Below are 14,098 nucleotides of genomic sequence, written 5' to 3' on the forward strand. Positions count from 1 at the left end.
TGATAATAGAGAAAATAAATAAAAATAAAGGAAGGGGTAAGAGGTCTATAATATTCAGTCTAGGTATTCGATGATCCAGTCGTAGGCCAGGGTAAACATAGAGGCTGGATATATTTTTTCTGGATGCATAAATTAGGTCTTTTGGAGTTGATCCAGATGGCTTCGGCTATGTAGAGTAACCGTAATCTAGCTCCTTGAGGTAGATATTTTGGAACTTGGTATAAAATAGAGAAAGCTTCCTCTATTTTGATATGATGTTCACTATCTACCAAGTGAGAAAGAATGGTGCTGTTAATCGATTTGGTGACTCCTTTTCCGATACTGGATATGGCAAATTCACCATACCATTCAACAGCAAAATGGTTAGTTAAGTTATTAGAACCATTGCACCAAGAACTTGCTAAGCATAATGTTAAAGACGTCTTTGAATTTGTTGATACAATTAAAAATATGAATATAAATGGAAAAACCATGCTATCACTAGACATAACATGTTTGTTCACTAACATCCCTCTGACTGAAACAATAGATTACATATGTGAACAACTGATAGAAAAGAAAATAGGGATTCCTATCCCAATAAATAAAATGAAAGAACTTCTCTTGAAATGCACTATGAATATCCACTTTAAGTTTAACAATGAATTTTTCCGACAAGTAGATGGGGTAGCAATGGGATCACCTCTAGGCCCGATCCTTGCTAATATTTTTCTGACCAAACTAGAAAATGGACCGCTTAAAGATATCCTAAATAAGCTTGATTATTACTGTCGATACATAGATGACACATTAATCATATGTGACGAAAATATCGACAAACAGGAGATGTTAGACGCTTTCAATAATGTCCACCCAGCCATTAAATTCACCAGCGAGGAGGAAAAGGACAATAGCATAGCTTTTCTAGATGTCCGACTCTCTAGAAGGATGGATGGTTCCATAAAGCGAAATATGTTTAGAAAGTGTACATGGACGGGTCAGTATACCCATTTCCAAAGCTTCACACCTCTTCAATATAAAATAAATTTGGTTAAGTGTCTCAACCACAAAATCAAGTTATTATGTTCTGAAGACAGTGTAGAGGAAGAAATAATTATACTAAAGAACACATTACGTAATAATGGCTATCCTGATAATTTCGTCAAAAAATACCTCGTACAAAGTATTAAAAAGAGAAGACATTGCGACGCAGTCATTAAAAAGACCTTATATCTGAAACTTGACTTTAAAGGCGACATAGCGGGTGATAATCTAACACGTCGACTCAAAAGATCTGTCGAGAAGACGTTTCATGACGCCAAGTTACACATAACTTTCTCGACTAAACCAGTACTTACACAACTAATCAAGGATAAGTTACCGAAGATGGGCTCCTCCATGTGTGTACACCAATTCAACTGCTCCTGTGGAGCTAGTTACATAGGCCGTAGTCAGAGGGCTTTATCCTTGCGTGTTCGTGAACATGTACCAGCATGGTTGGGAAAAAGAGTCACCAAAACGATTAACAGCACCATTCTTTCTCACTTGGTAGATAGTGAACATCATATCAAAATAGAGGAAGCTTTCTCTATTTTATACCAAGTTCCAAAATATCTACCTCAAGGAGCTAGATTACGGTTACTCTACATAGCCGAAGCCATCTGGATCAACTCCAAAAGACCTAATTTATGCATCCAGAAAAAATATATCCAGCCTCTATGTTTACCCTGGCCTACGACTGGATCATCGAATACCTAGACTGAATATTATAGACCTCTTACCCCTTCCTTTATTTTTATTTATTTTCTCTATTATCATTATTTGTCATTATCTATATCTTAATCTTCATATCCATCATTCCCAATTTGTTGACCGCAATTCCCTTGATAACACCCCCTTATCACATATTATATTCACACAACAATCTTATTATTATTATTATGTCAGTTGACAAAAATAATTTTTTTTTTTAATGAAAAATTCCCATTATATTAAAAACACAATCATATGAACGAAGAATATTCTTTTCAATGAATTTCTCATCAGGTTCGACAATTATAAATCCAGATTAATAATCCATAAAATTGGTCAGATTTAAGGCAGAGAGTACATCATCATTTGGAAATGGTAATATGTGAATCAAGAATTGTTTGTTATATAAAAATAAAATCGTTAATGTTGGGGCTGACCAATATGAAGTTGTTAACTTGAATTAGTTTATAAGCGAAATGAAATTGTGAGATAAATCATGATCAGAATAAATATGGTCAACATGGGGTAAGAGAGAGAGAGCGAGAGAATATTTTGATTACAAATCGGAAATTGCGTAATATGTAAAATAATTAGGTCAAATATAGTAGATTCAGGGGTGGATATTGAATAAATTCCTCAAAAAGGGGGTTAACAAGTGTAAAGACAATAATAGTAATAATACTACTACTAATAATAATAAGTTTGGGACATAAAATGAACATTAATCAGATTATGTCACCACATTATAAGATTGATTATTAGCTAGTTGGCCCCAGAGTTGGCCAGGGTAAAAGGAGTGGCTGAACGTACTTCTTTTACATACAAAGCTCTGGCTTTTTGATCCGAATAGCAATTGCTTCAGCCGTCTGTAAGATTCACAGTCTGACGGAATTAGGTAGACTGCTGTTGACACGATAGACTATTGCAAAAGATTGCTCCATGTTGGCTGTATGTCCTGTTTGGACTAAATGGTCTAAGATGGACGGGTCAATATACTAACTTTTTCAGTTTCGTTCCTCCACAACAAAAAAGGAACCTTATCAAGACACTACATCATAGAATCAAGACTATATGCACTATGGATACGATTGAAGATGAAACAAAGACATTGTTTACAACCCTGAAAGAAAATGGATATCCAGAGAAATTTATAAATAAAAACTTAGCCAATAAAAGACAGCGTAGAGAATGTCCAACAGTAAATAGAAAGCCTCTATATATACGCTTACAATTCAGAGGAGACGCGCCGAGTGAAATGTTAAGACTTAAGTTAGGTAGATCAATTCAAAGGACTTTTAACGCAGCTAAACTACAACTAGTATTCTCCACACGACCAATAGTCACTCCGAGGTTGAAAGATAAATTACCTAGACTAGCCACCTCCTTCTGTATCTATCAATTCAACTGCTCCTGTGGAGCAAGTTATATTGGCAGATGTTCTAGGAATTTGTACATTCGGGCTCGTGAGCACCTACCCGTGTGGTTAAGCAAAGGTGTTGTCAAAACTGTTAACAGCTCCATCTTAGACCATTTAGTCCAAACAGGACATACAGCCAACATGGAGCAATCTTTTGCAATAGTCTATCGTGTCAACAGCAGTCTACCTAATTCCGTCAGACTGTGAATCCTACAGACGGCTGAAGCAATTGCTATTCGGATCAAAAAGCCAGAGCTTTGTATGTAAAAGAAGTACGTTCAGCCACTCCTTTTACCCTGGCCAACTCTGGGGCCAACTAGCTAATAATCAATCTTATAATGTGGTGACATAATCTGATTAATGTTCATTTTATGTCCCAAACTTATTATTATTATTACTGTTATTGTCTTTACTCTTGATAACCCCTTTTTGAGGAATTTATTTAATATCCACCAACATTAACGATTTTATTTTATATAACAACTCCGCCTGGAGTCCCTCCGGGGGCTACTGCCGGTCCCAAGCCCGGATAAAGGAGGAGGGTTGGGCATGGGGTTAGCGTCCCCATCCCGTAGAAAACTAACTCGCTGAAAAAACGCTAACCAGAAAAAATTATTCAAACCTTTTAAACTCTGCCCTGGGAGTCAGAAGGTCTTCATTTAGAAGAATTATGACGCCTCATGATGAAAGCCGAATCCCTTCGGAAGTTACGAGGCCGATGCCCCTTCTGACAACCAGAGCAACCATTTATTTAGGTACATGGAATGTTCGCACAATGTGGGACACCGGGAGAGCCTTCCAAATTGCTGCAGAAATGAAGAGATACAATCTAGAGGTGCTTGAAATCAGAGAAACACACTGGACACAAGTTGGACAACAACGACTAGCTACAGGAGAGCTCCTGTTATACTCCGGCCATAAAAATGAAAATGCACCACATACACAAGGAGTTGCATTCATGCTGTCCAAACAAGCGCAAAATGCGCTTATAGGATGGGAATCTCATGGACCAAGGATCATCAAAGCCTCGTTCAAAACAAAGAAAGAGGGTATTTCAATGAACATCATCCAATGCTATGCGCCTACCAACGACTACAATGAAGACGCTAAAGATCAATTCCACAATAGGCTGCAGTCAATCGTCGAGAAGTGCCCAACAAAGGACCTGACTATTCTGATGGGAGATTTCAATGCCAAGGTTGGAACGGACAACACTGGATATGAAGACATCATGGGACGACACGGACTGGGAGAAAGAAACGAAAATGGTGAGAGATTTGCAAATCTATGTGCCTTCAATAAGCTGGTCATTGGCGGCACCATATTCCCACATAAACGCATACACAAAACCACATGGACTTCACCGGATCACTCTACACAAAACCAAATCGACCATATTTGCATCAACAAAACCTTCAGGAGGACTATAGAGGACGTGAGAACCAAGAGAGGAGCTGATATAGCATCAGATCATCACTTGCTGGTCGCCAAGATGAAATTGAAACTCAAGAAACACTGGACTACGGGGCGGACAATATCACAAAACTTCAATACGGCCTTTCTTCAGGATACTAACAAACTCAACAAATTCAAGGTAGTCCTCAGCAACAAGTTCCAGGCCTTTCATGATCTACTCAATGGAGAAGGAACTACTGTGGAGAACAACTGGAAGGGGATCAAAGAGGCAATCACTTCAACATGTCATGAGGTCCTGGGCCACAAGAAGCACCATCACAAGGAATGGATCACTGTTGATACACTGGATAAGATTTAAGAAAGAAGGAACAAGAAGGCAGCAATCAATACCAGTCGAACAAGAGCAGAAAAAGCCAAGGCACAAGCTGAATACACAGAAGTAAACAAACAAGTGAAGAGGAGCATCAGAACCGGCAAACGTAAATATGTGGAAGATTTAGCAACGACGGCGGAAAAGGCTGCAAGAGAAGGAAACATGAGACAATTGTATGACACGACAAAGAAACTCTCTGGAAATCGCCGCAAACCAGAACGACCAGTGAAAAGCAAGGAAGGCGAGGTAATCACCAATATTGAAGAGCAACAAAACAGGTGGGTAGAACACTTCAAAGAACTCTTGAATCGACCAGCTCCACTGAACCCACCCAACATCGAAGCAGCACCCACGGACCTCCCAATCAATGTTGGCCCACCAACAATTGAAGAAATCAGCATGGCCATCAGACAAATCAAGAGTGGAAAAGCAGCAGGACCGGACAACATCCCAGCAGAGGCACTAAAAGCAGACGTAGCGGCAACTGCAAGGATACTCCACATTCTCTTCAATAAGATTTGGCACGAGGAACAAGTACCAACAGACTGGAAAGAAGGACTTCTGGTCAAAATACCGAAGAAAGGCGATCTCAGCAAGTGTGATAACTACAGGGGCATCACTCTTCTCTCAATACCGGGAAAAGTCTTCAACAGGGTATTGTTAAACAGGATGAAGGACTGCGTAGACGCCCAACTTCGTGACCAACAGGCAGGATTCCGTAAGGATAGATCGTGTACAGACCAAATCACAACTCTACGGATCATTGTGGAACAATCAATTGAATGGAATTCATCACTCTACATCAACTTCATTGACTACGAAAAGGCATTTGATAGCGTGGACAGAACAACACTATGGAAACTTCTTCGACACTACGGCGTGCCTCAGAAGATAGTCAATATCATACAGAGTTCATATGATGGATTACACTGCAAAATCGTGCATGGAGGACAGTTGACAAAGTCGTTCGAAGTGAAGACCGGTGTCAGGCAAGGTTGCTTACTCTCACCCTTTCTCTTTCTCCTGGTGATCGACTGGATCATGAAGACGTCAACGTCTGAAGGGAAGCGCGGGATACAATGGACACCTAAGATGCAGTTGGATGATCTAGACTTCGCAGACGATCTGGCCCTTCTATCCCAAACGCAACAACAGATGCAGGAGAAGACGAACAGTGTGGCTGCAGCCTCAGCAGCAATAGGTCTCAATATACACAAAGGGAAAAGCAGGATTCTCCGATACAACACAGAATGCACCAATCCAATCACAATTGACGGAGAAGATTTGGAAGATGTAAAAACCTTTACGTATTTGGGCAGCATCATTGATGAACAGGGTGGATCTGATGCAGATGTGAAGGCGCGGACCGGCAAAGCAAGAGCAGCATATTTACAACTGAGGAACATCTGGAACTCAAAGCAACTGTCAACCAACACCAAGGTCAGGATTTTCAATACAAATGTCAAGACAGTTCTACTGTATGGGGCAGAAACCTGGAGAACTACAAAAGCCATCATCCAGAAAATACAGGTGTTTATCAACAATTGTCTACGCAAAATACTTCAGATCCATTGGCCGGACACTATTAGCAACAACGTACTGTGGGAGAGAACAAACCAGATGCCAAAGGAGGAAGGAATCAGGAAGAAGCGCTGGAAGTGGATAGGACACACATTGAGGAAAGCACCCAACTGCGTCACAAGACAAGCCCTCACGTGGAATCCTGAAGGTCAAAGGAAGAGAAGAGGAAGACCAAAGAACACATTACGCGGAGAAATGGAAATAGACATGAGAAAAATGAACAAGAATTGGATGGAACTAGAAAAGAAGGTCCAGGACAGAGTGGGTTGGAGAATGCTGGTCAGCGGCCTATGCTCCATTGGGAGTAACAGGCGTAAGTAAGTAAGTAAGTAAGTAAGTAATATAGATATATATATCGTAACATATGCAAACGTTCACCAATTTTTAACACATAACAATGTCAAATTCATTAATGCCATGCCTTATTTTTGGCCTTTGTAAAAATATCACAATAATGATGGACTTATAACTGTAGAGCCTGATGATGAAGTGATTGAAGAAACAATTGTTCGTTCAAATATTCTTCGTTTTAGTTATTTCTTTATTCTTTCATATATAACATATTAACACCAAATATCAATTATTATTCTCACATATACATACGCTAATGACACACTCACACACACATACAATTTGTTTTTCAGTCAATTGTCTCTATGTCGTAGAACATTTCACATGATTACCGTGTAAACTGATTCATATTATCAACATCCGAATTTCGTTGATTTAACACAGTATAGTTATGACTATAAAAAAAAGCTCTATATATGTCTTTGATTATTTTGATTTTGATTATTCTATCCTGAAGAAGTTCAGACAAGTTAACTAGACGAAACATTAGAATTATTTTTTTGTTTTTTTTTATAATTTCAATCGCTGAAATTATTTCAAATCTAATTTTCACATATAATAACTTCTCTTTATTCGGTACCCAATTTCTGTCAAACTATTCGTTCTAATCTTGACGAATATTGGTATGAAAAAAACTAACGGTTGGATACAAAAAAAATACAAAAAAAAGAGAAGAAATATGATTTATATGTGTACAAAAGAACAAAAAAATCGGTTTCTTTATGGAATCCATGTTATGGATGCTGAGGAATAATGTGCCAATCATTATCATGTTAAGTCTAATGATGCCCTTGGACGTTAAATGGGCATTTCCTATTGGCCGTTATTTATTTCACTCGTTAAATAATGTACAAATGTTGTTTTCTATTTTTATGGTACGATGTGGTCTGTTTGGTTAGTATATAAATAGAGTATATCTGAAATATAATGATTCATAACTCAGAGGTTGTGACTTGCGTTCTAAACTCAATTGGCTGGGCTAGACAGGGAAGCGGTACCAATCAGGACACTAGGTCGTCCTTGCGTGTTTTACGTGTTACTGTGATCGATCGATAAAACGCTGCCCATCCATAACCTGCAGTCTCACCCGTTACAACAATCCGTTAGTTAGTTACATTTTAGGATCAGGCATCCGTTCAAGTTATCTCATTACCTTATTAGTATAGTAAGATGAATGAATAATGAAATGGAATAATAATCAAATTGTTATATAAATTCAATTGTATTTTCTGTTCATCACTGACTATGACATATTCCATTAGAATAATAAGAATATGGATTATGACTATTATATATGACATTTAAGTATAACCAACAAAAGAAAAATAAATCACAATATGAGCATGTCATTTTATTACAACCGGTAACTTTCTATGCAAAATGAATAAGAGAAAAAATATATAAATAAGTTTATGTAACATAGAATACCCCCAAAATGCCCTGGTACGGCAGAGAGTTAGGAGAGTTCGCCCTCCCTCTCGAAATGCTCTCACATGGCCACGTGTATATAGCCTCTACAAGGGAAGTCCTACTCACTGCCTTCTAGCAACACGGGTGTTGCTTACGAAATTGAGAGGACGAAAAGTGAATGTCTGGCGCTTTAACCCCGTTGGTGGATATGGAGAGTCCACCTATGGGAGTTGGAAAACCCTGATTCCAAACCAATGGTGCACATGGGCTGGCTCCAGTATCCTGAAGGAACAAATGGCATATAAACCAATCGTTGGTCACCAGCTACCACCATGGGACTGCATCTCCTGACGTTGCTCCACTACCTTATGGATCAGACTTTTAAGTCGAAGGCTCAGGGTGTGGCCTCCTAAGAAAACCACCTGCTTCGGTCTGGGCACCCGGGCAGTATTCCAGCCCTCACACATATGAAATGAAATTTGTATGGCGCATATGTATCTGATGCCTCCTTGTACCAATATCTATATGTTAAAATAAATAAATAAATAAATGTAATATAGAATACAATAAAATCAATATAAGAATAGATTGAATATCAATAATGTATTACATAATCACTAAACAAGATTTCAGCTTTATAGACTCAGTAGATTTATGGTTAACACGTATATCCTATTTATTTATTTAAACAAATAAACATTGGTGCAAGGAGGCAGCAAATAGATATGTGCCACATAAATCATTCGATTTATGTCAGGGCTGGGATACTGCCCTGGTACCCAAACCGAAACAGGTAGTTTTCTTACAGGGCCATACCCGAGGCCTTCGACCTAAAAGTCTGATCCATAAGGTAGTGGAGCAACGTCAGGAGATGCAGTCCCATGATAGCTAGTGACCAACGATTGGCTGATATGCCACTTTTTCCTTCAGGATCCTGGAGCCAGCCCATGTGCACCATTGGCTTGAAATCATGGTTCTCCAACTCTCTTAGGTGTATCTTCCATATCAACCGACCCGTTTAAAGCACCGGATATTCACTTTTCATTCTCTTAATTTCGCAAACAACACCCGTGTTGCAAGAAAGCAGTGAGTACAACTTCCCTGGCATTGGTTGTATAGACGTGACCATATGAAAGAGAATTTCTAGAGGGAGAGCTGATTCTCCTCACTTTCAGCCATACCCAGGCATTTAGGGGGGCATTCACAGATTTAAAACAGTATTCTACGTATAAACAAATAGTTATTGTAAAGAGGTTGAAATATAAACCTATATAATTTGATAAAATGATAGACTATACAATCAACTCAATAACTTACACAATAAACACATTCAATAATCATAATAATCATAACAGTCATAACAACACAATCATGATTATTCTCAATTCAATTCTTGAACTTTGAAACTTTAATAAATCAATTTGTTTATATTAAGGAATGTTAACGATTGTTTTAATGACGATTCAAACATAAACATGACACAATTTACATGTACGATGTGCTTACTACTAATATTGCAATATAAAATACTACTAATGAGTCATATATGTATGTATACCAATGACAGGTTCAATGTGTATAAATCTTATTGACATTACGTATCACATATTATGATTGTCATATCCGGACAAAGAATAAGTGAATAGTAACTGTTAAGATCTATTTATGGATTGTTATTATATATATATTCTTAGTCTATAACTATATTGTATGTATATTCATATATTCCTTTTATTATTATAAGCTTACATTTGACCTATTTCCTACCATTATACGATTTACTATTCTTAAGTTTCACTGATTGAAATCATGAGTCAATTGCAGCTAGACCATCATGGAAAACCTGGAAGCACTGGACGGCCGTTTCGTCCTAGTATGGGACTCCTCAGCAGTGCGAATCCACGATCCCGCACCCCGTGAGATTCGAATCCAGGATCTATCAATCTCGCGCCAGGCGCTTAATTAAATAGGCCACTGAGCCGACATCCAACGGTGTTAATGTTTAACTTCAACCAATCCACGAAGTTGCGCCACCGTACACCATTGTCTTCAGTGAGCTGATATCTCACAACTGACCTGGTTGAACTCCACTGGTAACGGCTTCTCACTAGAACTTCCGGAGTATCTCTTGAAGTCAATCACTAGTGAGCAGATGATTATTATCAGAAGGGGTTTTGTGGAGATTTCAGAAATTTCACCGATTAACATCATGAGTCAGTTGAAGCTAGACCATCATAGCTTTAATTGACTCATGATGTCAATCAGTGGAATTTCTAAAATCTCCACAAAACTCCTTCTGATAATATTCTTAAGTTATTCTTAATTTATTAGGTACAGTATCCCATACTCACAGCCACCTTTGGTCTGATGTTGGATTAATTAAAGTTAGACATTAACACCATTGGATGACAACTTAGTGATCTAGAGGTTTAAGCGTTGGCGTGCAAGACTGATAAGTTTTGGGTCCGAATCTCGCGAGGCGAGATCATGGATGCGCACTGTTGAGAAGTTTCATAATGAGACGAAATAACCATTCAGTGCTTCCAGGTTTTCCATGATGGTTGAGCTTTAATTGACTCATGATCTCGACTATTGAAATTTTCTTTTATAATTCTTAGTTTCTATTTTATGGTGCATAAACCGCGTATGTCTAAAGTACATGATTCATATAGCCGAAACTGAGAATGATGTTCTGAATTGAATCAGCTGGGTTAGATGAGTAGCCACTATCTCAGAGGACCAATAAAAACTCGAAGTTGACTCTAGGCTGCTCGTACTAGTTTATAGGTTATTGTTCTGGTCAATAAGTCGATGTTCTAACTGGCGATCTTATCACGTGTTAGTAACAGGCCATAAGAACATAACAATGATGCGGACACAAGGCTAACAAAGAAAACAATACACGTAGTAGTACATGAGTGAAGATGGTTTTGAAGTTTAATCACGAACATACTTTAGTCAGTAAAATGATGACCGGTAGATGATTCAAAAGAGGCCAAACTATTGACGTATTCGTCCCACTTTTATAATTGAGCAAGAGAATATGTAAAATGACAACATATACAAAAATATTAAGCACCAAAGACTTGACATGATTTTATATCATTAGACATATTCTTAAGTGTAGGATACCAGTTTCTTTTCAAGTAACTCATCTTGATGTATTTTTCAAGTCACTACTCTTCTTGGTTAAATAAAGTAATTAGTGGGTGGAAAAGTGGTGGAACACTTTTGTGCATATGACATCTACCTAAAATACTTTACCTATATCCCATGCCCAGTAACTCCTTTAGCAACGGATAATGTTAGGATCAGATCTACGCCATGCATGCCGCTGGATGACTTGGTATTTAATTTAATAACGAGTTTCACATAAAGATCCATTGGCATCGATAACATAAAGAGTGAATTAGACAATATGTATAGGTAATCAAGCGATATACGTTCTAAAGTGGAGTCGCTTGCAGGCTCTTCATCAATGCATGATGATCGTAAGCAAGAGCTAAAGGCCTTATACCCGTTAAGCTACTATTGTCGAAGTAAGTGGTTCCTGAGGAACTTACAGAAATTATTAAAGCAGCATATATTGTTGATTTTAACTCTCGAAGTAACGTGATTATTTATAGCATACTTGACAAAATAGCGCTTAAGTTTATGAGGAATTCGATATTGAAGGCAGCTAACCTCCAAGATAGTTCATGCCAATGTAATCGTCTTAATAAAAAGCGCCAGAAGTTCTCACGCTTTACCTTGTTTAGATTCGATTCATATTGCCTGAACACCTGAAGAAGTCGGTACGGTTGATCTGGACAATTACAAAGCTCAGAAATACCCGTATAGACACAGATGAAACCAAAAATCAAAGGCTTAAGCAAAAGAGTACCTTAAACGAAAATAATGATGTAGAAATTACGACGAATCCCGTTACCTTATCAACAGGACTCACTCGCGCGACTAACATATAGCCTTTCAGCCAATACTCCGATTTGTCAATGAACAATGTTAACTTGCCACTTAAGCCTGTAGCGACCTCAGATAGCCAATGTATAGCTAAAGTAGACATACATCTTGTACCTTCAGATCAGACATCTCCTGATGTAACTTTAAAAGCGCATACTTAAATGCATAGTTCTAACGTGAAAGCTCTTCCAAACATTGTTAATATTAAGAATTCTAAACCACATGAGAAGAAAGTATAAACAGAGGTATCCAGTTCCAAGAATAATATCAAAACTCTTACAAAGGCTTAACCATACAAAAATATACTCCCCAACACCAGGTTCGACCTTACTAATCGTAGAGGTGGCTATAGGGGCACACAGACAAAGTCCTACTCACTGCCTACTCGGCGCCACGGGTGTTGTTTACGGAATTGAGAGGACAAAAAGCGAATCTCCAGCGCTTCAACCAGGTTGGAGGATACAGAAAGATTTGGAAAACCCTAATTTTAAACCATTGGCGCACACGGACTTCAGTATCCTGATGGAACAATTGGCATATGAACCAATCGTTTGCCACCGGTTAACATGGAACTACGTCTCCTTACGTCGCTCCACTGCCTTGTGGATCAGACCTTCAGGTCAAAGGCTCGAGGTATGGCTTCCAAATAAAATCACCTGCTTTGGTCTTGGCACCTGGCAGTATCCCAGCCCTTACATAAATCGAATAATTTATGTGGCGCATATCTATTTGCTGCCTCCTTGTACCAATGTTCATGTGTTTAAATAAATAAATAGTTAGAATATCGATACACAAGTGTGTCTGACATTTTTCATCATAAAGACTTCGTTTATAAATCATTTAATACTGTCAAGAATTCTATTTCTCAAAAATGGGTAACATAAAATTCCCGTAAAATGCACCTCCTTTACATTTGACACTTGTCCAGTAAATAATACTTTAATGTTCTGAAGTAATAATGTAGTTATATTTAAGTTGTATTAAGAACACCAACATGTGATAACAAAATATATCATGAATTTAGTCAATAACTATTACTAAGATCATCTGAACTTATAATTTGATGACATATTCGAGTAGATAATTGATACTACGAAACGGATGAATACAGTAAAGGGAGATGTGTTTGCGTTGGTAACAGACAAAATAACAACAATACGATTACAATCTCCAGTACTTTCATATTCTAATGAGCTGAAAGAATATCAAAAGATAACACCTGACCTGTAATTATGAATTATTATTTAGCAAAGATGCTATACATGACTGTTAAGTTTGTCTTATACTGTTCCTACTCACTTCCTTACTACTCTTTTGTATATTGTTTTATACTACTTATTTCTATTCAATAAGCAGTTGTATTCCCAATAAGTTTTAAACTTATGTTGTAACGCAAGTTGTAGTGTAATATTCTGAAATATTCACATATACTTATAACGTTTATTGTACTTGTCATTGTATTTATCATTATAATTATTGTATCTTAATCACTGTAGCGGTTATCCACAGTTTTGTGCATTTGTTCAAACGCAACAGTTTCCATATTGTTTTACTCTTGGTTCGGTTTTCGGTTGTTCGTAAACTGTTATCAAATTTAGACACAGCTATCAGATGTCTTTTGTACTATCGTATGTTATAATTGTTCTTTATGTTACTGTTACAGGAAGCTTTTTTATTTTCATACGTGGAGGACGCGTTTAAACGCCCCAGACATCTCACAAGTTGAGGTTTGTAACTAAATTTTGAGTATTATACAATAAAGAACCGCTATTGTTGACACATCGTTGTTTTAGAAACTTCGGTTCTGCGCGTATCTCAATCGGGTGATTTGGACGCTTCGATAGATCTAACAATGACAT

Source organism: Schistosoma haematobium, chromosome 4 (assembly GCF_000699445.3).
Source record: "Schistosoma haematobium chromosome 4, whole genome shotgun sequence".
In the NCBI taxonomy this organism is placed as follows: domain Eukaryota; kingdom Metazoa; phylum Platyhelminthes; class Trematoda; order Strigeidida; family Schistosomatidae; genus Schistosoma; species Schistosoma haematobium.